The sequence below is a fragment of the Gobio gobio genome, assembly GCF_949357685.1.
Source record: "Gobio gobio genome assembly, chromosome: 10".
Classification (NCBI taxonomy): Eukaryota; Metazoa; Chordata; class Actinopteri; order Cypriniformes; family Gobionidae; genus Gobio; species Gobio gobio.
The window spans coordinates 7,328,369-7,331,851 of NC_137116.1; the positions used below are offsets into that span (position 1 = coordinate 7,328,369).

General features: G+C 40.0%; 1 protein-coding gene across 4 annotated transcripts in view; it reads left to right on the forward strand.

The window, feature by feature from the left end:
• Positions 1-453: 453 nt before the first annotated feature.
• The window catches only part of bcl2l16 (BCL2 like 16), a 27,121-nt gene continuing 24,091 nt past the window's right edge, over positions 454-3,483 (forward strand). For 2 of the 4 annotated variants that reach the window (XM_079827281.1, XM_079827280.1), the window contains exon 1: positions 513-645. The gene's annotated coding sequence lies outside the window, so the exon portion shown is untranslated. Of the gene's footprint in view, positions 777-3,483 lie in introns of all 4 variants that reach the window. The other 2 variants (XM_079827278.1, XM_079827279.1) reach the window with 2 other exon arrangements.

The window sequence follows — 3,483 nt, forward strand, 5'->3', positions numbered from 1 at the left end:
AGAAATCACTAATTGGATTTATTTCTTTGAAGAAAAAAAATGAGACGGTGGAAATATGATTTGTCATTAGGTGTGTACGGCTGTGGCTGGGTAACCGATCGGCGAGAGTTGCCGCATGAGGAGCTGGTTTGCTACATAAACAATATTCAGATTTTAAAAATATAGCACTTCTAGTTCAGTCTGTGACCCTCTTTAAGCTTTGTCTTCTAATGTTGGCGGCTCCTGGTTGTTTGTAATGAACACAGCTTTCAGAATTAAACGCCATAAAACCTATTTTTCACCCCTTTAAATATGGTTACATTTCGATGCACAGTATCCTGATATTACTTTGGAGCTTTAGGTTATAGACAAACACACCATAGCCTATAGGCACTGAAAGGCACAGTGTGTGATGTTCCTGCATGTTGAGTATTTTTAGCTGTACCCATGCAGGATAGAGTCCGTCCTGGTGTCATGTCCCAGAGGACTGTGCATGTTATGAGCTTGTATCTGTTACAAACAAGGGAACTAAATATAGTCCGAGCCGGACCACAACATGCACATCGGCTCACTCTAGAGAATCTCCAGTTGTACATTGTCCTTCGGTCAGCTGTTAGCTAATCCTAATAGTTTGGTTATGGCATGATTCACATCTGCGTAAGAAGGGTGAGTCGCTGGGCCTTCGCTGCAGTGTGTGTGAATGTGATGTTTCCTGTCATTGATGATCAGATCAGTAACGGAACAATCTGGACATTTAAATGAGAGGCTTCTGCTGATGGTCTAAAACTTTTTGCCAGGTTAAGATGTTTTATTTCCTTGAATGTTAGGCCTGCTTTAGAGAGGTCAAATGTAAACAAGAGTTTCAACAATAAAGGGATTTTTTAAAAATCTTGTTTAAAATACACATGCCAAGTTCTTAGAAATGTACTTGTTGTATTCATGTTGGTTTTGAAAAGATGCAACGACTTAATGACTGTAAAGTGTCATGTGGTTTAAAGTAAAAACATACAGAGGTCAGATAAGCTGATATTTTATGAGAATTATTGACCTTTATGAACAGTAATGTTGTCGTGGTCTGCATGAGTAATCTCTGTGATATCATTTCCTGTTTTTTTTTTCCTTTGGCATGTTGGTCACACCTCAAGCAGTTTCGTAAACAACGACAACTAAGAAATAATAATAAATGCCAAATATAGCTTCAAGCTGCAATTATTGGGGTCAAGCACAACAGAAGCAAACAAGAAAGCTAGCAGCTTGCTTGCCACTTGCTATCAAACTTACTATTTTTACATTTGAGCATCAGCTTCTAATCAACCCGCATTTTCCGACGGAGGTTTCGTCTCGATCAGACTAACGGTTGTTTAAACGCTAAATCACAATGTTGATCAAACCATAAGGTGAAACCTAGCATGTTTCGTAGCCTATAGGGATAGGGATATCACTCCTGTGAAAATCAGTCAACCAAATCCAAAGTTATAAGCATATGAATATTTGGTGGTGGCTCGACACTTGGTGGTGGTGGCTCGAAAAAACTTTTCAGGCTCCTTCAGTGCATCGTACTGATGACCCATACCGTGTTTCATAATGATACGCTAATGTGTTCACGAAATACAGCATTTTACTACAAAATTCAAAATGGCTGACCCCAAAAAGGCCGATATAGAGATATCATTTGATTCACCATGCCACCTTGAATCTAAAGAGACCACTTTTGTGATTTTTGGGCAAACCGCTCAGCCGTTCAGATGCAAAAATAGTAATATTTTGTATCTCCGGACCAGTAGGTGGTGCTGTGCCGAAACGCAGCAAGTAGCCTCATTTCATCCTTGATCCTACAATAAAGCGATGTGGTCGATTTTCACACCTTAAAGCTACACTGTGTAACTTTTTTTGTTTATTCTTAGCTAAAAACACTTAGTTCTTTCAAAAATATATGTGCTCATTAATGTATATTTACTTCTTTCAAGTAATAAAGTATTCTCGTAAGTTTATAATATGCCATTGAAAATACATACGGGTGAGGGGTTTGCATGCCGGTCGCCATGTTGCCCCTCCATCTTGAAAGTACATTAGCCAAAGAGGGACATACCAAAGAAAGTACATTAGCCAAAGAGGGACATACAAGCTTCGCCTTTCGCGTTTTAACACTCGATGGCACTGTGTCGAATGTGGCCGAAGTCGAACTGGAAGCCATGTTAATCTTGGACTAAATCGGCCACCGTAGGAGTTAAAACGAAATCGGAATTGAGAGAAACAGAAACTAATATTCACTGGATGGTCATATACCTTTTCACCGCTAGATGGGGAAAATATCACACAGTGTAGCTTTTAAATTCGTCCACGCGTTATTAGAAAACAGTTTGATGAAGCGACTTGTGTTTCATAACTTTTTGTTGCCATGGTCTGAAGATGATCTGGTTCAGTTCTCGTGCAAATCGGATAAACCGTCTAGGAGGAGTTCGAAAAAGTTATTTTTTTTGGCACTACAGAAAATGACCTCATATGGTGCAATCAAATAATCTTAAGCCACGGAATCAGAGGAATAATTTTGTCTTTAGCTCTTACGGTTCAAAAGTTATTAGCACAAACATTAGTCAAACTTTGGACAGTTGGTGGCGCTAGAGGGAGGGAGTTAGAGACTCCAAATTTGCTATGGTGACATTTCAGACTGCACCTTCAGTGCTTGGCCCCTAATAATTGTCACCGGAGTGTCTATTTACACTGAGTGCTAATAGCCGTCTTGTTGGCAGAAGCTATTTACACTAACTCCGCCCACTGACGGCTGATTGGACCAGACAAAATTACAGAAGACGCTGGATTGTCAATAATAGTGTAGCGGTAAAGCACGTGACAGAGTGTTTTGACGGGAATCGTCCCAATTTCGAATCCGCCTTTTGCCGAACTCACTTTACTCCCTTTTCCCATCACATATCAGATCGGAAAGGAATTTATTTTCAATAAACATTAAGAAAATATTTGAAAAGTGGAAATTAACGTGTTAATAATAAAGTGTTTCGGGTTAGGGGTAGGTGTATGGAGGACTTGATGGAGGAGGTTATAGCCACCGATCGGGCTGGCCAAGTAATACAAAAAATAACATTCCAATCAATCGCGGATGGATGAGAGGTAAATCATTGTGTTTGTTTGATAAAGACATTTTGCGAGCCCTGTGGGCGAATCATTCCGGTTGCCGTTTTCCCACACGCTTTCAAAACAATTCCCAAATGTACTGACAGGGGAGCCAAAGCTCATTAAATATGCAAATCTTATCCAATCCTAGCCGTGGGCATTTACTTCCAAGTCCCCAGTGGGGCACGCCCATAAAAACCGAGTGTTTTAGGAGAGAGGCTCAAAACCGGGGTAAAAAATAGCCTATTACTTATTCATTATGATGTTTTTGAATGTAAAAACCATGCAAACGTCATAAGCTGACCTCAGACAACAGTATGAAAAAATTTAAAGGCCAGTTCATGACCCTTTAAGAATGCACTGAAAGGGGCCCTT